This window comes from Lithobates pipiens, unplaced genomic scaffold, assembly GCF_037356315.1.
Source record: "Lithobates pipiens isolate NorthernLeopardFrog02 unplaced genomic scaffold, aLitPip1_a1.2 Scaffold_19, whole genome shotgun sequence".
Classification (NCBI taxonomy): domain Eukaryota; kingdom Metazoa; phylum Chordata; class Amphibia; order Anura; family Ranidae; genus Lithobates; species Lithobates pipiens.
This window is the reverse complement of record NW_027507764.1, coordinates 336,923,332-336,946,734: the sequence shown is the minus strand read 5'-3', so window position 1 is coordinate 336,946,734 and position 23,403 is coordinate 336,923,332. Positions and strand designations below refer to the sequence as shown.

The 23,403-nt window shown below is 43.8% G+C and overlaps 1 protein-coding gene across 1 annotated transcript in view; it reads right to left on the bottom strand.

Moving 5' to 3' along the window:
* GMDS (GDP-mannose 4,6-dehydratase) overlaps nucleotides 1–23,403 on the bottom strand; it is a 762,090-nt gene that overhangs the window by 437,740 nt on the left and 300,947 nt on the right. The gene's annotated exons all lie outside the window — the stretch shown is intronic.

The following is a 23,403-nucleotide window of genomic DNA, read 5'->3' as shown; positions in this document are numbered from 1 at the left end:
CAAGCTCATCTTGATTCGTTTCATATTCTGTTACTGGAGAGAATTGCTAACGATACAGTGCCATCTAGACTAGAGTGTTTAATAGCAAATCCATGCCACTTTAGGTTTCTAAAATACTTCAAACAAGCACCCGAAAGCTTGTTCTGAAAAATTGGATGTTTGTGCAAATAAAAGGTATCACTGACGGTACTCATTTGTTCTTGTTGCAAGTGCACCAATACAGCTACAATCACCTCTAAAATATTTTAATACTCAAACAAATCACAAATACAAGCTAGAGCTTCAGGTTTTTTCCTGTTGGTTACTAAACCCACAGTAAAAAATCAGTCTGTATATGCAGTAAAGCATGCTTTTTATACTCCCCGGTGAATCTAAAGGGTAAATCCTCTGCATTATGCAAGAAGGCAGTTTGATCTCGTATGCTCTGATCCTCCCATTCTTCCACTGTCCCCAGTCCATCTCCTGATAAGACAGCCTTTGGAGTCACTGCACATGCTCAATTTGGGGTGTATTGTTACAGTTTGTTTTTTTCTTGGGAGGCTGCATGTGATCAGCACTGTCCAGAGGGTCAGGGGTCCTGCAGCCTCATAGGACAGAGTAGAATGATAACTACTCCTACAAGCTTTAACCAGACACTGATAGAAGTCAACACTGCTATATACTGTCAATGATAAAAGGTATTTAGTAGTTTATTTACTAAAATAATTGCATTTCCATGTTCTGTGTACTGTGGGAGACCAGATATAGTGAATGCAGGGTCCTGGGTTTAGCAACACTTTAAACACAAAGAATCACGAGAGTATATATTTCACAGGCAGTGGAAACAATTGCTGCTGTCTCTCAAGTTCCATTACCTGCTGTTTATCAGTCAACAAGCATAGCATGCATCATAAGTCAGAATTCTTCCTATATGTTTTGTTACTGAGGCAACCAGGTAATACAACAAATACAGGTGCAAACGTCTGACGTTTAACACATTCCTAATTAGTCCCTGCTAAATTCCCTTTTATAAACACAACAATGCCTGTGCAACATATGCAAAACGTTTTTTCTAGATCAGAAACCTGACACTGAAAAATATGAAACTCAACAAAATGTAAATATTTTGTAAGGCATACCATCTAAAATGTGATAGAGACCAAAGTTTGAGATGTTTGCGACTGCTGGCTTCGACAAGTATGGACTACTTTCTATGCATGGTCTCATCCATGCAAGCCAACCACTCAAGGAGTAAGCAGCATCAGCATACGGCACATCTTAGCTTCACCAATCACATATGAAAAAAAAATGCAGATTTGACTGCAAGTTAGCATGTAATTGATTGCAGGAAACCACATGGTGCTGCAACTCCATGCAGCCATGTTTTTTAGAAATGGGTCAATGATTTGTTTCCTCTGGTACAGCAGCCCATTCAAATGTGACAGGACCTGCAGAGATATGTGCCTGCTGTACCATGTACGAAATAGTTACATAGTCAGGTTGAGGGGAAAAAAAAAAAACAAGTCCAGCTAACCAAAAAATAAAAAATCCCATATACACAATCCTATACCCACAGTTGATCCAGAGGAAGGTGAAACCCCACAGCAAAGCATGATCCAATTTGTTACAGCAGGGGAAAAAAAATTCCTTCTGTATTTGGTCCCATTGTCCTCTGAGTGAAAGTGAACACCACCACCAAGTTCACTATATTCACTATATGGACCCCTTATGTATTTGTACATTATACCCCCCCCCCCCCCCTTAATCTTCTCTTCTTAAGAGAAGAGATTCAGTTGCCTTAATCTTTCCTCATAGATGAGCTCCTCCATGCCTCTTAGTTTGGTTGTCTCTCTTTTCAGGTCCCAGATATCCTTTTTGAGAATTGATGCCCAAAACTGAACTGCGTATTCAAGATGAGGTGTTACTAATGATTTGTACAGGGGCAAAATTATCTCTCTGGATTCCATCCTCTTAATACAAGGACTTTGCTCACTTTGGAAACCACAGCTTGGCATTGTAGGTCATTAAGCTCATGATCTACCAAAACCCCCACTATGGATTCCCCCAGTTGTACTCCTAGTATGTATGACACATGCATATTCTTAGTCCCCCAAGTGCATAACTTTACATTTATCAATATTAAACCCAACAGATGGGAATCTAGCCTCAATATCCCATTTTGAAGGGGGATGTCCTATATACCTTGGCATCAAACACTGAGAATAAGCCCAATAACATCAGTTCCCCAGAACGTTATTTGTTTTAGTCAATTTGATAGGATTTCTAGAACAAAAAAAAAAAAACTGGATAGTGTCTCATATTTAAATACATTGAGCTAAATTATAAAGATAGTGCATAATGTCATGTTAGGTCTAATAAAGGAAAATGCATTAGCTTTCTGTATTGGTTAGTAATAAAAGATAGACTCAGACTTGCCTGCGGTTCACATGACAAAAATGCAATGACAATGTTTTAGTATCAGAAATCTAAATGTATTTATGTGTTCCTCTAGAGCAGTGTTTCTCAACTTTGGTGCTAGTGGGAGGAATTGTGCCCCATTATTGGTGTCAGTGGAAAGCATTTTATGCCATCGGTGTCAGTTGGAGGAATTCTTGCCCATTGGCGATGGTGGATGAAATCGTGCCGCAAAAAGGAGACTGCTGCTGTAGAGCAGTGTTTCAACTCCAGTCCTCAAGGCGCACCAACAGGTCATGTTTTCAGGATTTCCAGCATTTTGCACAGGTGATTTGAGTAATTAGTATTTACCACAGCCGTTTCATCTGAGGGAAATCCTGAAAACATGACCCGTTGGTGGGCCTTGAGGACTGGAGTTGAGCAGTCTCCTTTTTGCAGCACAATTTCATCCACCATCACCAATGGGGAAGAATTCCTCCAACTGACACTGATGGGATAAAATGCCTTCCACTGACACCAATAATGGGGCACAATTTCTCCCACAAGCACCAAACATAGGGCATGGTTTGCTCCCAATCAACACCACAATATATTCTACTCCCACTGGCTTTACTCCAGCCCCACTAAAACATAAAGGAATGCAAAACTGGCCATTTGTTTTGGCCACTACAATACAGGGCACTTTCACCCCCTTCCTTCCCAGCCCAATTTTCAGCTTTCAGCGCTCTAGCGCTTTCAGTGACAATTGCGCGGTCATGCTACACTGTACCCAAATGAAATTGTTATCATTTTGTTCGCACAAATAGAGCTTTATTTTGGTGTTATTTATTCACAACTCCGTTTTTTTTTTTTGCGATATAAGCGCAAAAATAGCGGAAATTTGGAAAAAAAAACAATATTTTCTTTTTTCTATTTGAAAAGAAATCCAATAAAATCAAATTTTGTCATAAATTTAAGCCAAAATGTATTCTGCTACATGTTTTTGGTAAAAAAAATTCCGTTAAGTGTATAATAATTGGTTTGTGTGATCACGGACATATGTACGCAAATGATCATGTACATATGTGTGCAGGTGATCACGTACATATGTGTGCAGATAATCATTGGGACATGTGATTTTAGTGGGATATATGTGGGGGACATGTTTTTATTATTAGGACCATGTGTTTTTATTATTTGGGGACATGTATGTTTTGGGGACATGTGTGTTTTGGGGACTGTGTTTGTACTGTGTGGTGTGTTGTGTGTTTACACTACACTGATGATCAGTGATGAGTAAAAAGCTGTAAAAAGCAGCCCATACTCACTGATCATCAGCCGGCTGCAGCGTTCTGCTCTCCTCTCCTCAGCGGTGACTTCCGTGTGAGGAGAGGAGAGCCGATTGCCTAGCAACCGGCTGTTTGTTTACATCACATGACGGCCGTGATTGGACACGGCCGTCATGTGATCAGGAGGGCCAATCACAGAGCCCTCCTGCCGATCTGAGATGTGCCGTGTCCGGGTGACACGAGCACATCGGGATCGCGCCGCTGCGCGGGCGCGCGCGCGATCCTGCTACTCCTGAAGGACGTTCCTGAAAGTCCTATCAGGAGTAGACGGCTCCCACCCGGCCGTATATGTGCATTGGCCGGGTGGGAAGTGGTTAAAAAAAGAGGAGACCCCCTGCTGTTAAGGAATTGCAGTTTCACAGTGGACTTAATTATTCAGTTAAAATAAGAAAATTACACAATGTGATTTAATGGCAACATGTGCCAGGAGAAAAACAGTTTGCCACTGCAGACCCCCTTACCTTTGCCTGGCTATTATGTGAATCATTCTATTACAAACCTTTTCTAAATTGCTGAAAGAAAATTGTTGCAAATTAAGTCAGAGCATCTGATGTGTATAGATTTGTTCTGGGTCAATGAATATATTGAAATCATTAAATAAACATGACAGCCAGGCAACTAGCCTCTCTTCTGAAAGATGTAAGCTATAGCAGCCTCCATACTTCCCTCAGTACAGGTTTCCTTTAATGGATGCTTCAATATACACCAAGACCATATATTGGATACATGTTGTTATAACCCTGCAATAGCATTTTTCTTTTTGCACCAGCAGTAGCTGTATGCCAGAAAGAAAGGACTAAAAAACCCTGTAAATGAGGGATTAAAACCCCCAGAACCAGCGCAAAGTGGAAGGATAATTAGTGCAACTAGAAAAATTAAACAGGTGAAAGTTGGTGAGAAGCAGCACGTTGTATAAAAGAAATGCTTTGATTGTGCTCGATTGTGAGAAGTCATCTCCGCTGTTTTTGAAGCGCAGCTGGAACATACCATGGCGTTTCCATGCACATGGATTTGTAAGCTGCAAGAATTTGCTGTTTTTATATTTTTATCTGTTTTTAGGAATAAAAATAACACTTTACTATGGAAGACCTTTCTTTAAAAAAAAATTTCCACTAACCATTGGACAACTCCTCTCAAATCATTTTGTTCCTGGGAACGGGCTCAAACGATCTGGATTCATTTTGGTGTGTCCTGGAGGTGAGTTAAATGCTGGGATCAACATTGGGATCGCGCACAACTCCTGCTGAATATACCCATATGTGCGTCATGACTAGTGATGGACGAACTTCCAACGGGACGTTTCGCGAACGGGGACCGCAAACACGGCCGATAGTTCGCGAACCGGAACGTTCGCGGCGGGCCCGATTGACTTCAATGGGAGGCAAACTTCGCAAACCTACATGTCAAATTTGCAGCCACAAAATAATAGCTGTGCAAACAGTCTCACCACATGGCCAAGGACATAACACATGTATGAGGTGAATCTGGGATCGACAACTACAAGCATTCTTTTTTTATATGGGAAATTGTTGTGACAATTCAGGACTGTGGAGCGCATTTAGGCAATGGAGGAGAGGGAAGGTCAGGGACCAGGGTAGGCAAAGAAGAGGGTGCAGGAGATGATCACCAGCAGCGTGACACACAGCAATGACACCTGCACCGTGAGAGAGTCATCTGACAGCAGCACCGTGATAGAGAGCACTGACATCAGCAGCGTGACAAAGCACTTGCACCAGCACCGTGATATACAGCACTGACAGCAGCACCGTGAGAGCACTGACATCAGCAGCGTGACAAAGCACTCACACCAGCACCGTGATATACAGCACTGACAGCAGCACCGTAAGCAGCCCCAGGAGGAAGTCAGCATAGCACAGGGATGGTGGGAGCCCCTCATAATAAGCAGCCCCAGGAGGATGTCAGCACAGCACAGGGATGGTGGGAGCCCCTCATAATAAGCAGCCCCAGTAGAAATATGACACCGCTCAACCTCTTCGAAGAGGAGGGTACGGGCATATAGTACGGTGTGCTTTTTTTTGGACAAGGAAGTGAGCCAAATGAAGAAATAAGGTCTCTGTGCTCGATTAAAAAAATTGTTTATAGACATATATATGGTCTACTGGTCACATGTGTTGAATTCCTCCGAGATCCATGCCTCATTCATTTTTAGAAATGTGAGGTAGTTAACACTGTTGTGAGCTAGGCGAATACGCTTATCGGTCACGATCCCCCCTGCTGCGCTGAACGTCCTTTCGGACAGGACACTGGATGAGGGGCAAGCCAACAGTTCGATTGCAAATTGGGCAAGCTCTGGCCAGAGGTCAAGCCTGCCCACCCAGTAGCCCAGGGGTTCATCACTCCTCAGAGCGTCCACATCAGCCGTTAACCCGATGTAGTCGGACACCTGACAGTCTAGGAGTTCCCTGATGCTGGATCCGGATAACACCTGTCGATGGGTCGGCTGAAAGAATGACCTCATATCCGAAGTCACCAACACATCTTCAAACCGGCCTCTTGCAGGCGCTGTTGGATTGGTACCCGCAACTCCTTCTCTGGGAGTGGGAATTGCTCCTCTGCCAGCGCACGCAAAAGCAGAATGCAGCATTTCTCAAACCAAGGCCTGGAAGTGCTGCATTCTGACAGCCCTCTGTGACAGCGGTAACATTTCCACCATTTTGTGTTTGTACCGGGGGTCTAAGTACGTTGCCACCCAGTACTGGTCCTTGACCCTTATGCTTTTTATACGGGGGTCCCTATTAAAACACTGGAGCATGAAGGCCCCCATTTGCACTAAAGTGGAAGCAGTGTGGTGGCCTGGCTAATCATCCAGGATAATGTCGTCCTCTTCATTCTTCTCTCCCCATCCACGCACAACAGGGATCCCAGAAAGGTTTAAAGCATGCTCTTCTTGCTCCTCCTCATCCGCCCCGGCACCATCCTCCTCCGACTCCTTTTCAGACTCCTGTTGTTGACTTGTCTCAGAGTAGCCCCCCCCCGGGAATTCATCCAGCATTGCGACTTCCTCAACTTCCTGCTCCTGCTCCTCCACAGCGTGATCAATGACACGACGCAATGCACGCTCCATAAAGAAGGCATAAGGTACCATGTCACTGATAGCGCCATGGCTGCAACTGACCAGTTTGGTGATCTCCTCAAATGGGCGTAGAAGTCTGCATGCGTCGCGCATGAGCAGCCACTGGCGCGGTGAAAAAACCCCCAGCTCCCCAGAACCAGTTCTGCCGCAGAGTTCATACAGGTGGACGTTAACTGCACATTTCTGCTGGAGCAGCCCATCAAGCATATAGAAGATTGAGTTCCATTGGGTCGGGCAATCGCAAATAAGACGTCTGACCGGCAGATTGTGTCGCCGCTGAATGTCAGCAAGGCGAGCCATGGGCGTGTAAGATCTTCTGAAATGGGTCGAGATTTTCCTTGCCTGCCGCAAGATGTCCTGAACCCCAGGGTATTTGACAAGGAATCACTGCACGACCAAGTTTAAGACGTGTGCCATGCATGGCACGTGCGTGATTTTGCCCTTTTTCAATGCGCTAAGCAGATTGGCACCGTTGTCACACACCACTTTACCAACTGTCAAATTGAGGGGTGTTAGCCACTGATCTGTCTGTGAACGCAAAGCTGAAAGGAGTGCCGGGCCAGTGTGGCTCTTGGCTTCCAGGCACAACAGACGCAGCACGGCATGGCAACGTCTCACCTGGCATGTCGAATAGGTTCTGGGGAGCTTGGGCGGCGCAGCGGAAGAGACGCTAGCAGCGGAAAAGGAGGAGTCAGCCGAGGAGGAGAGGGAGGAGGATGGAGTAGGAGGAGGAGGAGAAGAGTCAGGCCTCCATGCAATCCGTGGCGGTAAAACCAAATCTACACGGGTGCCACGGGTTACATGCTTGACGGCCGTCAGAAGGTTCACCCAGTGGGCAGTAAAAGTGATATACCTTCCCTGCCCGTGTTTGCTAGACCACGTGTCTGGTCAGATGTATCTTGGCACCAACACTGTGTGCCAGAGATACATTCACTTGCCGCTGAACATGGCCATATAGCTCTGGGATGCCCTTCTCTGAGAAATACTTCCTTCCTGGGACCTTCCATTGTGGTGTTCCAATGGCCACATATTTGCGAAAGGCCTCCGAGTCCACCAGTTTATATGGCAGTAGTTGGCGGGCTATGAGTTCTGACAAGCCAGCCGTCAACCGTTGGGCAAGAGGGTTATCCGGCGTCATTTTTTTATGCTCGAACGTTAGGCCCACGGAAGCCTGCCTTTTTGCAGAAAAACGTGAGCTTGGCGTGATGGAAGGTGGAGTGGAGGACAATTGTGAGGAGAGAGGAGAAGGAGAAGTAGAAGACGAGGCTGGACGGTGAGAGCCTGCAGTGTGGCTTTGTGGGTTCTGTTGCTCCCACTCGGCTCAGTGGTGGCTGCTCATGTGCCTTCTTAAGGCGGTCGTCCCTAGGTGAGTGTTGGGCTTACCGCGACTAATGCGTTGACTGCAAAGATTGCAGATGGCAACGCTAATGTCAGCAGCTGACGCGTTAAAAAAAGCCCACACTGCGGAGCCATGTGCCGGTGTCCTGGGAGTGCCAGATGTGACCGTACATGGTGGATGACTCGCTCCTGATACATTTGCAGTCTGCTTTGTCCCTCCTGTGCAATGCAAATTATTCCTGCTTCTCCTCCCTATCTGCTGGTCCATATCTCCCTCTGAACTCCCCTCTTCCTCTTGTGGGCACCCACGCAACATCACTAGACACATCATCAACGTCACCTTCCCCACCGCTATAAGTAGAGATCTCGGAGTAGGCAGCAACACCGGGGACCAACCTCCTCCTTGGGCTGATCTGGGTACTGTCCTCAGACTGCTGAGTAGCGGTTGTTGCTACCTCCTCTTCCTGATCCAATACCAAGAGTGGCTGCGCATCAGAAATGTCCTCTTGATATGGATCGTAAAATAATTCCTGTGACTCAAGCGGAAGGTATGTGGTGGTGTTGGTAGTGTCTTTGGGGGTGCACATAGAGAGTGAAGAAGAGGGTGCAGATCGAGAGGATGAGGAGGGTGCAGAAGAGTAAGGCTGAGCAAGCCAACCAAGCCTGGTGTGTCCTTTAAAGTAATTGAACACACCTTCTGCAACTTCCCACTTTGGCTCAAGCCTGTTGCTCCTGCCCTACCCCTGCGGAAGGGCCTGCCTCTTCCTCTGCCTGTCATTTTTTAAATGACCCTGTGACAAAACTCTGTCCCTATACCGATGAAGGACTGCTGCAGTATAGGGCAGCGGTCAGCAGTAGTGCACCTCAACCCTATGTATTGTGGACCGATACCAGTCCTTATAGAATGGCAGACTGTACCTCACTCAACCCTATGTGCTGTAGCACCCTAGACAGACCAAGTTACCAGTCCTTATTAGGAGCTTTGTGGAACAAGTGGGTTGTGAATGATTAGCAGACTGCAGCAGAAGGGCAGCAGTCAAGTATAATATTCTTTCTATATTTGGAAGAAAGAATATTATACGCGTACAAGCCTATTACCATACCACTGATACCAGTCCTGAAAAGAACCTTTGTGGAACTAATAGTAACAGCTACTGATTAAACTTACCCTCACTGCCTCACACACTGCTTCCTGCCTGTCCCTATATAAACTGACAAAACAGAGGCTACTGGAACAATAACTGGAATAGCACTTTTGTGGACCTGATAGTAACAGCTAATGATGATGACTAAACTGACTGTCCCTACAGCAGACACACCGTCCTGTCCCTACAGCAGACACACCATCCTGTCCCTTTCTCTAAACTGACAAAAGACACTCAGGCTGCTGCAACAATCACTAGCACAGCACTGCCTATCCTGAACTACACCTAAGACCTATACCAGTCCTGAAAATAACTTTTGTGTACCAAATAGCTAGCGATTTGGGTCACTGTAATCTCTCCCTGCTCCACACAGCAACCTCTCCCTATAGCAGTGTTTCTCAATTCCAGTCCTCATTGCCCACTAACAGGTCATGTTTTCAGGCTTTCCATTATTTTGCACAGGTGATTTGATCAGTTTCTCTGCCTTAGTAATTACCCCAGCTGTTTCATCTGAGGGAAATCCTGAAAACATGACCTGTTAGTGGGCCATGAGGACTGGAATTGAGAAACACTGCCCTATAGTGACAGAAGAAAGAATGTAAAATGGCCACCGGATCGGGTGTAATTATAGGTTAGGGGGAATGTCCAAGTGTCCATGTGCTGTAATGTCTCAATTGGCTGTCCTGTACCCCATGATGGATGTGTCATCATAGGTCAAAGTTTTTACACAGTAAACGCGGAAGTCGGCCGGGCAAACGGCGCCAATAGTCCGCCGAACGGGCGGACCGCGAACAGCCGAAATTCGCCGCGAAACGACCGCCGGGCGAACCGTTCGGCCATCACTAGTCACGACTACCTGGAAGTCTGCTGAGTAGGATGTGCGACAGGTAATGGAAGTTTTTTCAGTCAAATTTACCTACTGTTCAGCAGGGATTTGAAGATTGTGTACAATATCTGAAGTTGATACATTGTCTGAAGACTGATACATTGTTTGAAAATTCACTATTTGCACTACTGAACTTATTTTGTGTTTGGACTTTTTATACACATTATATTATGTTGGTGCTCAGTTGAAACAATTTTTGCATGTTTGCACTTTATTAGGGAAGGAGCGTGGTTTAATCAAATAAGTTGATTTTTACTTAAAAATAAACCCTGTTAACCTGGAAATCAGTTTCAGCATTGGGTACTTAAAAAAAAAAACAAAAAAAAAACAAAAAAAAAACAAAGTGTGGTAGTTTCATTACAATAACCGCAGTAGAAGAAACTACAGTATATCACAAGCCAAAATTTGTTACTCGAACTCATCCTAACAACTTTGCATCCTGTGCTGAACAGCTATATTTTCAGGACGGATGAAAAGAAACCTCATTCCCGCTTGAACGCACATAAAGGAACATGAGCTTTTCAAATAGGTTTTCATTACAGATGGATCAGATCATTTTCCTTAATGCAGAACTTGTGGCTTTTGGCAATATTGCTATAAGCAAAGTTAACAGATTCCCATTTGAGATTTGGATACAGGCACAGTTTTACCAAAACAGTCAAACTATAGTTCTATAAAGAATATGGGCTGAAAACGCACACTAAGGTTTAATTTGAGGGCATGTACATCCAAATCGGAGGAAGGGATTAAGAATTGCAGCTCTTAATAGCCACCCCCACTTTTTCAAGAGGCCAAAAGTAAGTGGACAATTGAATAAGAAGCCGTTTGACGGCCAGGGGTGGGCTACTCAATCATTATTTCTTCATCAGTTAAGCTGGTAAAAGTTCTGGATTAGATTCTAAGTGTGGCATTTGGAATCTATTGCTGTGAATCTACATCATGCGTTCAAAGGAGCGGTCCATGCAAGTGAAACAGGCCATTGTAAGGCTTCAAAAACGTAACAAATCCAGATAGCAGCAACATTAGGAGTGGCCAAATCAACAGTTTGGTACATTCTGAGGAAAGAACAATGCACTGGTAAGCTTAGCAAAATAAAAAATAAAAAAAGGCCTGGACATCCACAGAAGACAACAGTTGGCGATGATCTCAGGATCCTCTCTGTGGTAAAGAAAAACCCATTCACAACATCCCGCCAAGTGAAGGACACTCGCCAGGGGGCGGGTGCATCATTGTGCAAGTCTACAAGACGATGAGAGAAGAGCAAATACAGAAGGTTCAAACGATTCATAAGCCTGAAGAACATAAAAGCCATAATAGAAACATTACAAGCTGATTAAAATCATCAAACAAAAAGCCAGACCAGTTCTGGAAAATCATTCTTTGGATGGATGAAACCAAGATTAATCTGTAAAAAAAAATAAAAAATAAAATAAAAGGATGGATGCAGTGTGATTGCATGAGCATGCATAGCTTCCAGTGGCACTGGGTCATTGGTGCTTATTGATGTGACAGAAGACTGAATCAGCCAGATGAATTCTGCGGTGTTTAGAGATATACTATTGGCTCAGATTCAGCCAAATGCAGCAAAGTCGATTGGACAGCTCTTCACAGTACAGGTGGACAATGGTCAAAAACACACTGCAAAAGCAACCCAGGAGCTTTTGAAGATAAAGTTGAATATTCTGCAATGGCTGAGTCAATCACCTGATCTCAATCCAATTGCGCATGCATTTCACTTGCTGAAGGCAAAACTAAAGTCAGAAAGACCCACAAACAATGGAAGACAGCCGCAGTTAGAGTCTGGCAAAGCATCAGAAAGGAGGACACCCAGTCTTTGGCAACGTCCATGAGTTACAGACTTCAAACAGTCATTGCCAATAAGGATCCTCAACAAAACATTAAAAATGAACATTTTATTTGTGTTTTGTCCAATTACATTTGAGCCCCTGAAAATGGAGAGACCACATATAAAAATAATTGCAGTTCTCAAAATTTATACTTGATATTTTCAACCACTTGAATGAAAGCTTTAAGTCTGCACTTTGAAATTAAAATGAAACAAACCAAATTAATTTGTTCTGGTGTCAAGTATTCGGACCCCCTTAAATTTTTCACTATTATATTGCAGCCATTTGCCAAGATCATTTTTTTCTCAATGTACACACAGCAACCCATAGACAGAAAAACAGGATTTTTCTTATCACATGGTCCTAAGTAGTCAGACCCTTTGCTCAGTATTTAGTAGAAGCACTCTTTTGGCCAGATCTGTGCCTTGCCACAATTCTGTCTCTGAGCTCTTCAGGCAGTTCCTTTGACCTCATAATTCTTATTTGCTCTGACATGCACTGTGAGCTGTAAGGTCTTATATAGACAGGTGTGTGGCTTTCCTAATCAAGTCCAATCAGTATAATCAAACACAGCTGGACTCAAATGAAGGCGTAGAACAATCAAGGATGATCAGAAGAAATGGACAGCACCTGGCAGACAAGGGCAAGGCGCAGATTTCATGGCTCTTTCCTGAGTGGCTCTGTCACGAGTGATGCGCAGTTTCACCGACGCAGTTATCAATCTGATCATGTCTGCTCCTCTGCTTTCTTGCAGGTAAATGTCTTATCCATCTGTACACTCTACTCTGCTGAACTGACATTGCTGTAACATATTTGGTAAATGTCTTCTGCTTTCATCTCTTTAAACTTCCATATTTAATGCTAGCTTTATAACAACCACACTACAATAGCAACATTACTGGTGACTGATTCTAAACCCAATTTGGCTTGAGTGATCAAGAGAAGTAATTCGCTTTACGCCCCTAGCCTGTGTCTGGTATTGGTATTCAGGTGTCTTAAATCAGACCCTATGATGACCAATAGAGAAATGCATGCCTGCTTACTCTCCCTATAAATTTAAAGCAGCCTATGGGGTGGCGCAGACAGGTGCAAGGCAAGATTTCATGGCTCTTTCCTGAGTGGCTCTGTCACGAGTGATGCGCAGTTTCACCGACGCAGTTTAACGAAAGCAGGATAACTAAAGCTGGATGAAGATACAAGAACTCTGCAAGACGACAAGCAAACCAGCATTTCTCATTTATTTTGTATCAAGTCAGATTCCCACTCTACTATGATGCTCCTCATTCTCTTCCTTCTCACATCAGTGTCTTCTATCCTCAAATTCTCCTTACTCTATCCCTCCCCTCTACCCTGCAGCATGCACATATCACCTTCACTCCTACCCTCTCTCTACTACTGCACCCATCTCCTGCATCCATATGCTGACAAACTCCAAGGCCACTAGAGACTCGGGTGACATTTCTCGTAATCCTGTGCCGCCATTCTCAAACTGCAAGCCACATCTCCAATACCCCTCCCCCTCTGGCAACCACCGCAACCACTTAATTTAGTTTCTAACCCCCTGTTTCCTCAAAGCAGCCCCCCTATCTCATGCGCCCTTTGGAATGCCCGCTCCATCTGTAACAAGCCAACATCTGTACATAACCTCTTCCTCTCTCATGGCTTTAACATACTCACCATAACTGAAACTTGGCTTCAAAATTTGGACTCAGCTTCTCCTGCTGCCCTGTCCCATGGTGGTCTCCATTGGACTCACTCCCCCAGACCCATTGGACAGAAAGGAGGTAGAGTTGGATTCCTTCTATCCCCACAATACACCTTCCAAATCCTTACCATCCCTCCCTCTTTCCCTCTCTTCTTTCGAGATGCACTGTATTCGTCTGTTTTCTCCTATTTCTCTGAGAATTGCAGCAATTTATCGGCCTCCTGGACCAGTATCGTGACTTTGCTGCCTGGCTACCCCTACTTCCTCTCCTCTGAAATACCCACCATCATTCTTGGTGACTAACATTCCTGTCAACGTTAACCCAACTACAGCTAAACTTCTCGACTTAACCTCATCTTTTGACCTAACCCAATGGACACATACACTTACACTCACTCCAAATCACTTGTAGAAACCTTCGCCACCTTAAGCCTTCTCTTCTCTATTCTGCTACTGACCACCTATATGAAATAATTTCTGTTCTGTCCTGACCTTGCCATCTCTGTCTACAACAGTTCACTCTCATCACTAGATGCACTTGCTCATCTAACCACACGCAGAATCAGGCCCCGACTATTACAACCCTGGCAAACTGACAACACTAGAAATCTCAAGAGACATTGCCGTGCTCTTGAATGGCTGTGGCGTAAAACCAAATGCCCCCAAGACTTCACCATATATAAATCTGCCCTTCTGAAATCCAATTCCTGCCTCCATGCTGCCAAACAAGCCTACTTTGTATCTCTTATTAATACTTTGTCATCCAATCCCCGTCGGCTCTTCTCAACTTTTAACTCTCTGCTTCGTCCCCCACCCCCTCTACCCACTAACTCACTCACTGCCCAAGAGATTGCCAATCACTTCAAAGACAAGATTGATGCAATTCGTGAGGACACCTCCGCTGTGCGTACTTCTTCCCCACCCAACATACGTGGCCTAATAGTACATTCAACACTCTCCTATTTTGAATTGGCTACTACTGAAGAGGTTGCAAAACTTCTCAGATGCTCACCTAACCAAATGTCCCTTGGACCCTGTTCCCTCACAACTATTAAGGTCACCCTCTAATTCTATCCTATGCTCCCTCACATCTTCAATCTCTCCCTCTCAAGTGGCACCTTCCCCTCCCCTATAAAACATGCGCAGATCACCCCCATACTTAAAAAAACCCTCACTGGACCCCACCAACCTAAACAACTTAAGACCCATCTCATTGCTCCCATTCACCTCTAAACTTCTAGAAGGCTTAGTCTACAACCACCTTAGCTCCTACCTCTGAAAATAACCTTCTTGACCCATTACAGTCTGGCTTTCACTCGCAGCACTCCACGGAAACTGCCTTACTAAAACTAACGATCTACTAACTGTTAAAACCAACAGCAAGTACTCCATACTCCTACTACTTGACCTCTCTGCTGCCTTTGATACTGTTGACCACCCGGTCCTCCTCAAACTACATTCTCTTGGCCTCAGAGATTCTGCTCTTTCCTGGTTCTCTGCCTATCACAGCACTCCTTCAGTGTCAGCTACAACTCTGTATCCTCCTCTCCCTTAACTCTTTCTGTGGGGGTCCCCCCAAGGCTCTGTTCTTGGACCCCTTCTCCATTTATACCTCCTCCCTTGGTCACTTGATAACCGCCCATGGCTTCCAATACCATTTATACGCCGATGACACCCAAATCTGTCTACTCCTCAACCTCACTCCTTCAGTCTCCTCTCGCATTACTAACCTGCTAATTGATATATCAGCATAGATGTCACACCACTTCCTTAAACTAAAAATGAGCTATTAATAATACCCCCTGCACATGCCCCCTCCATGACTTTTCCATCAAAATCAACAATGCAACCATCAGGCCCTCCCCTCACGCCAGGATACTAGGTGTAACCCTAGATCAGTGATGGCGAACCTTGGCACCCCAGATGTTTTGGAACTACGTTTCCCATGATGCTCATGCTCTCTGCAGTGTAGCTGAGCATCATGGGAAATGTAGTTCCAAAACATCTGGAGTGCCGAGGTTCGCCATCACTGCCCTAGATTCTGACTTGTCATTTCAGCCCCAAGTCCAATCATTGTCAAAAGTTTGTAGATTTCACCTCCGTAACATCTCTAAAATTCGCCCCTTTTTAACAAATGAAACTACCAAGCTCCTCATTCACTCCCTTGTTATATCTAGCCTTGACTATTGCAACTCCCTTCTCATTGGCCTGCCTCTCCATATCCCCTCTTCAGTCTATCATGAATGCTGCTGTCAGACTTATCCACCTTACCAACCGCTCAGTGTCTCCCAAACCCTCTCCTCCAATCCCTACACTGGCTCCCAATCACCCAGCGAATTAAATTAAAAATACTAACCACAACATACAAAGCCATTCACAACTCTGCCCCAAGCTACATCACCAATCTTGTCTCCAAATATCACCCAAATCGTCCCCTCCGTTCTTCTCAAAACCTACTCTCAAGCTCTCTCGTCTCCCACACTCGTCTCCAGGATTTCTCCAGAGCCTCTCCAATCCTCTGGAACTCGCTACCTCCACTGGTCTGGCTATCCCCTACTTTTGCTACCTTCAGGCGATCCCTGAAAACTCATCTATTCAGGGAAGCCTATCACATCTCAAACTAATCTCCTACCACTTCCATCAGCTCATTCCGCACAGTTACAACTTTTGTACCACCTGCACCACCCTATTAGATTGTAACCTCTTCTGAGCAGGGCCCTCTTAATCCTCTTGTATTTTATGGTATTGTAACTGTATCGTCCTTTTTATATTGTAAAGCGCTGCGTAAATTGCTAGCGCTATATAAATCCTGAATAATAATAATATATGAGTGCCAAAGCAAAGGGTCTGATTACTTAGGACCATGTGATATTTCAGTTTATTTTTTAATAAATCTGCAAAAATGTCAACAATTCAGCGTTTTCCTGTCAATATGGAGTACTGTGTGTACATTAAGGGAAAAAAAAATGAAAAATGATTTTAGCAAATGAATGCAATATAACAAAGAGCGAAAAATTTAAGGGGGTCTGAATACTTTCCGTCCCCACTGTATATATACGCACACACACACAAACACACACTATCTCACAAAGGTGAGTACACCCCTAAGTGAAAGTGTCCAAATTGGGCCTAAAAGTGTCAATATTTTGTGTGGCCACCATTATTTTCCAGCACTGCCTTACTCCTCTTGGGCATGAGGTCACCAGAGCTTCACAGGTTGCCACTGGAGTCCTCTTTCACTCCTTCATGACGATATCATGGAGCCGATGTATGTTCGAGACCTTGCGCAACTCCACCTTTCGTTTGAGGATGCCCCACAGATGCTCAATAGGGTTTCGATCTGGAGACACGCTTGGCTAGTCCATCACCTTTACTCTTAGCTTTTTTAGCAAGGCAGTGGTCGCCTTGGAGGTGTGTTTGGGGTCATTATGTTGAAATACTGCCCTACAGACCATGTGCTGCTTCAGTATGTCATGGTACATGTTGGTATTCATGGTTTGCTCAATTAACTGTAGTTCCCCAGTGCCGGCAGCACTCATGCAGCCCCAGACCATGACACTCCCACCACCATGCTTGACTGTAGGCAAGACACACTTGTCTTTGTACTCCTCACCTGGTTGCTGTCACACATGCTTGAGACCATCTGAACCAAATAAGTTTAAATTGGTCTCAGACCACAGGACATGGTTCCAGTAATCCATGTCCTTAGTCTGCTTGTCTTCAGCAAACTGTTTGCGGGCTTTCTTGTGAATCATCTTTAGAAGAGGCTTCCTTCTGGCATGACAGCCATGTAGACCAATTTGATACTGTGTGTGGCATATGGTCTGAGCAGTGACAGGCTGACCCCCCCGCCCCCCACTCCTTTAACCTCTGCAGCAATACTGGCAGTACTCCTGCGTCCATTTACTCAAAGACAACCCCTGAATAAGACACTGAGCATGTGCACTCAACTTCTTTGGTCGACCATGGCGAGGCCTGTTCTGAGTGTAGCCTTTCCTGTTAAACCACTGTATGGTCTTGGCCACCATGCTGCAGCTCAGTTTCAGGGTCTTGGCAATCTTCCTATAGCCTAAGCCAGTGATGGCAAACCCTGGCACCCCAGATGTTTTGGAACTACATTTCCCATGATGCTCAACCACACTGCAGAGTGCATGATCATCATGAGAAATGTAGATCCAAAACATCTCAGGTGCCAAGGTTCACCATCACTGGCCTAGGCCATCTTTATGTAGAGCAACAAATTGTTTTCAGATCCTCAGAGTGCTTTGCCATGAGGTGCCATGTTGAACTTCTAGTGACCAGTATGAGAGAGATAATAAACCAAATTTAACACGCCTGCTCCCCATTCACACCTGAGACCTTGTAACACTAATGAGTCCCATGTCACCTTGGAGGGAATATGGCTAATTAGGCCCAATTTGGACATTTTCAGTTAGGGGTGTACTCGCTTTTGTTGCCAGCAGTTTAGACATTAAAGCGGGATTCCACTGTCTTTAACGTTTTTTTTCTGTGGCATACTGACAATCAATAGTATTAATAATTATAACACTTACTTTTTCAGTTTTTCCAAACAGCAGCATGCCGTTTTGTCATCGAAAATGATTTTATAAAACCGTCTGACGGTTGCCAATTTGCCTGTGGGCATGTGAAGCCCACAGGCATCCTCTTCCGGGAGAGTGTGCTGCTAAAAGACCAGCATGCACCGCCCGTTCGATTAAAGATCTCGCGCATGCGCAGTCAGCGCAATATCGAGCGCCGTCAACAGCTCCGGTTGCCATGACAACGGGTGTTGTCGTCGGAAGTCCCGCCCGCGCGAGATCTCGAGCCTGGGCGCCGCAAAAAAAAAGATCACAGGAGCCCATGCGGCAGACTGGAAGAAGTGACCTGCCACTGAAGCCCCGCCCCTTTCCGCATCGGCCCCTCCCCTTTCCGCAATCTACAGAGGCAGAAAATTTGAAATAAGAAAAAAAACAGAAGAAGACAGCTGAAAGGTAAGGGGGTTACCTAGCGTTTAGGGAAGGGGGATCACATAGACCTAGGACTGTAATTTAGGGTGGACCTCCGCTTTAATGGCTGCGTGTTATTTTGCGGGGACAGCAAATTTACACCATTATACAAGCTATAAACTCACTACTTTGCTACATTGTAAAGTGTCATGTCTCCAGTGTTGTCACATGAAAAGATAAATATTTACAAAAAAGGGGTGTAGTAACTTTTGTGAGATACTGTGCGTAACATTTTTATTATACACACAACCTTTGGATGGAAGCGGCGATACTAGGATCATGGGCTGCAGCCACAAGTCTGGCATCAAAATTTGTAGCTGGTGATGAACTTTTCTGTAGACATGATCTAAGTGACTACAGCCACCCGATCACTTGTACAGGGTGCGAAAGGCTGTCTCAACCTCCAGTCCCCATTCTTGGGCTCTCCAGTGTGATCAGGGAGCCCAGGACCACGGCAGCTGGTTGAGTACCGAGGAAGGTACATCTGTACCGTCCCTTCATGGGCGAATTAAGCTGGAGGCAACTGATTTTGTCACTTTTGGTTTGTTTGCAAGCCATACTACCTTGGAAAGCATCTGAAACCGATATCAATTTGATCATATGCTTTTCAGGGCAGAGGGATCTGGGGGTCTTGTAGAACCAAGGTCTCAATAAAGAGTACCTGTCGCTGCAGAGGTATTAAAAGATGTTGCGCAAATGCGAACGCATAAGTAGGTCTGCATGCATATGTAAATAGTGATCACACCACATATGTGAAGTATCGCCGCAAACAGAGGGAGAGCAATCATTCTAGTACCAGACCTTCTGTTTAACTCTAAACTGGTAACCTGTAAGGGCTTTTAAACAGGCGCCTATGGATAACTTAATGTATTAGTTTGTTGCCATTCCACAGGCATGTACAATTTTAAAGTGTGACATTTTCGGTATCTTAATATAGTGCAACATTTTATTGATTATATTGCGGTTGTGTGCACTAAAATGTACTAAAGTGCATTTTTACTGAAAATCTGAATATGATAAACTGCTACGCAAATAGGGTTACAAACTGCAAAAGGCACCATTTTATACTCCATGGTCATTTCTTTCAGAAAATATAGGTCGGGGGGTTTGGGGTCCAAGTAATTTTCTAGCAAAATGTTAGCATGTATGTGAGAAATGTCAGAAGTTGGATGGCAAGTGGTTAACATGTTCCTACAGGGGGCTTAGTGTCCTGGATGAAGGTGTGCGATCATGTTCAGTGTTAAAGCTTGGGAGGCTAGGAGTTTTGAGCTTTTTTGGGGTTTCAGAAAGGGGATAAAAAAATAAAAATAAACATTTTTTGCAACAGTTCTTCTATGTGGTGGCTGAATAAAATGGACTCCCTCATATTTTGTTTTCAATGAACGAGTATCTTGGATCAAAACAACCACACAGGGTTTTAAAGAGAATTCTTGTAGTGTGCCTTATAACTGGTGTGACCATTTTCCTGAAATCTTGACTACTGTGAAGGTGATCCACGGTCACAGTTTATATATGGTCTTGTTTAAATTATCGGAATGTTTTTTGTTTTGTTTTTTACTATTCATAAAAATACATTAAAAATAAAACATCACTGCTATTGAAAAGAAGTCCATTATTCATTTGTTCAGTTAATTGTTAAGGCTAGAAAACCATGCAATATATTGTGGTTGTAGAACAGACCCATATATGAATTGTTCCTGCTGATCATGCTTGTAGTTTCTTCAGGAGATGCTAGACTCCGTTCACCCAATACACAGACATGGTTAATCATCAATGCAGTTAAGTAAAGTTATTACCCTTTATTGTCAGAACACCACACACAGCCATGTGCTAAAGCTGAGGTCATTCAGTGCCACAGTTAGCTGCGAGAATTAAGAGTTTGGTGTAAGGGTAAACTGAGAACCTAACACTCCTAAATGAATTGGCACTTTATATTTTAGAAACAGTATATGAAGTATAGTATATGAAAGGGGGACAAGCACAAATTGAACAAAAAATGTATTTGGCACAGTATAGCCATGTATCCCAATTATGGCATTTGATACATTACTAAAGAAAACATTTGTGGCAATAAGAAAATGTTACTGTATAACGTATTTCGTACAAGGAAGACAATTCCACTAATAAATTTCAGCTCTGGGTAGGTCCCAGTTTGCTGCACCACCTTCCATCATCTTATATCTGAGACTTTGCCTACAATACTTGCCATCTCCACCAATAAAATATTCTTACAACGGCATTTTCCATATTTTAAAGCAGATGATATAACTTAGACTGGAAATAGGAGTGCAACTTCATTTCACCTTGTGATGGCTTGGCAATCGAGTAAAACCAGATTTGTAGAAAGCTATAGAAAACTGGCATGTGACTAAACTTTCCTACAACTACACAACTGAAACATGAAAGTTAGTTGGGATTGTATTCAAGTTATAGGACCGGCCTATGCCAAATAAAAGCTCAAGTCTGCCACATTCCTGTCTTATAACAGAATTGATACTGCAAACTAAACACGTGATGTAGATAGAGACAGCTAGATAACTTAAACCAAACTACTGGCACATTTTGCAACTTTAATAATTCAAAATATAGTCACCATTTAGTGGACTATTTATTTTCCAGTCATTCTAACCAGCAACCTACTCACTCTACAAATCTGCATATAAAGTATTTGATACATCCAAATAGGTTTTCAAAACACACAGTCAAGTCCTAATTATGCTATTAACTATTGACACAAGTTCTATTTCTTCTCAGAAAAGCAGGGGTTAAACATGTCTCCATTGGTGTCTAAGGAATTTCCTCCTAACCAAAATAATCTGCATATGATGCATCACCCTATACGACAACAGTTATTATTTGATCTGAGAATAATGTGTCACATTTAATCCCCAATCTAGGAGCAGAACTGCAACTTCAAAGCACTTCTAAATATGTCTGGGTTAAATATAGAAGTTTGCAAACTGCATGTTTTACATGCCGCAGTGAATCTATTTACAATGTTGGCAAATGCTGGTTCTGAAACTAAGGTCATGAAAAGACCAAGTTTCTTTAGGGAAACGCTGCCTGTGGGAAGAGACGACATCCTCCAGTGAAATGATTGATTCTGTAAAAATATTGTAGATTAAAAAATGAAAAAAAGATAATTAGCAGTAATAAGACAGATTTGTCAGTTAAATACAATTTTTTGTTGTTTCGGGCCATACATGCTCTACTGTAGTTCATAAAAAATTAAATAAAATGGGTTTAGCCAAAAAAAAAAAAAAAAAGTAAAGTAAAGAGTAGAAATTCATTATCAAATTCAAATACATATTTCCTGGATATATTTCTACTCCTTTCAGTGCTGTGGCTATGCACCTATTGTACTAATTACATTATTATATAACATTAGTGAAGGGGAAAGCAGATAACAAGTGCAAAATTTCACATGTATTTAATGCTCCGGCCACAAAAACCTTAATTATAATACACTATTTCCAAAAGTATTGGGACCCCTGCCTTTACACGCACAGGAACTTGAACGGCATCCCAGTCTTGGTCCATAGGGTTCAATATTGAGTTGGCCCACCCTTTTCAGCTATAACAGTTTCAACTCTTCTGTGACAGCTGTCCACAAGATTTAGGAGTGTCTCCATAAGAATGTTTGACCATTCTTCCAGAAGCGCATTTGTGAGGTCAGGCACTGATGTGGGATGAGAAGGCCTGGCTTGCAGTATCCACTAATTCATCCCAAAGGTGTTCTACCAGCTTGCGGTCAAGACTCTGTGCAGGCAAGCCAAGTTCCTTCACCCCAAACCCACTCATCCATGTCTTTATGATCCTTACTTTGTGCACTGGTCCAATTCATTTGGTGGCGGGGGGTTATGGTGTGGGGTTGTTTTTCAGGGGGTTGGGTTTGGCTCCTTCGTTCCTGTGAAGGGAACTCTTAAGATGTCAGCATACCAAGACATTTTGGACAATTTCATGCTCCCAACTTTGTGAAAACAGTTTGGGGATGGTCCTTTGTTGCAACATGACTGTGCACCAGTACACGAACAAGGTCCATAAAGACAGGGCTGAGTGAGTTTCAGGTGGAGGAACTTGACTGGCCTGCACCTCAACCAAACACAACACCTTTGGGATGAATCAGAGTGGAGACTGCGAGCCAGGCCTTTTCCTCCACATCAGTGCCTGACCTCACAAATGTGCCTCTGGAAGAATGTTCAAACATTCCCATAGACATTCCAAAATCTTGTGGACAGCCTTCCCAGAAGAGTTGATACAGTTATAGCTGCAAAGGGTGAGCCAACTCAATATCGAACCCTATGGCCTAAGACTGGGATGCCATTAAAGTTCATATGCATGTAAAAGCAGGTGTCCTAATACTTTTGGTAATATAGTGTATATCCCTCAATAGCAGCAAGGATATAAATGTACTATGAGTGCAAATGTAAACTCAAAGTCTTGTAAAAAGTAACAGTAACTTCAGGATAAAGTAACTGCCGCCAGTAAAAACCAACCAACGGTACTACATGGACCATGTGCAGGAAACACTTCATGACCTTTCCCCTTTGTTCAAATCCAAAGGTAACTCAACCTTTTCTCCAGGATTTGAAGACCCTGGTTTTAGGAATTTAACCAACTTCCATCTCAACACAGCCTACTATTTTTAAAACCCAACAGT